Source organism: Calliopsis andreniformis, unplaced genomic scaffold, assembly GCF_051401765.1.
Source record: "Calliopsis andreniformis isolate RMS-2024a unplaced genomic scaffold, iyCalAndr_principal scaffold0423, whole genome shotgun sequence".
In the NCBI taxonomy this organism is placed as follows: domain Eukaryota; kingdom Metazoa; phylum Arthropoda; class Insecta; order Hymenoptera; family Andrenidae; genus Calliopsis; species Calliopsis andreniformis.
In genome coordinates, this window is record NW_027480832.1 from 30001 (window position 1) to 30493 (window position 493).

Here is a 493-nt window from a genome sequence, read left to right on the forward strand (position 1 = left end):
TGGAGTTATATTTAATCTTGTGCCGAAATGCACCCCTAGGTACTTGACCATATCTGGCATTCGAAGCGAGGTTTCTTCGATTTTTACTAAAGGCGGTCTCTTCCTGTCCAAAAAGCCCTTGATTAGCAGCATCTCCGATTTTGTTTTCGATAACTGCAGTTTGTGTCTGTTGCACCAGTTATTGAGTGTTGCCGTTGCATGGTTTGCTTTTTGTTCTATTTCCAGTCTTGATTTTCCCTCTACGATTATGATAAGATCGTCTGCGTAAGCTATTGTGGGGTATCCAAGGAGTTCCATTTGGTTTATTGCATCATCGAAGACTATGTTCCAAAAGTTTGGTCCCAATACTGACCCTTGCGGGCATCCTTTACTGACTTGTTTTTCCACGGTTAGATTCTTGCTTGTTATCCTTACTGTTCTTTCTGATAGGTAGTTCGAAATGAGTTTGTACATGTTTTTCTCGCAGTTCCTTTGTTTCAGGTTACTTAATATG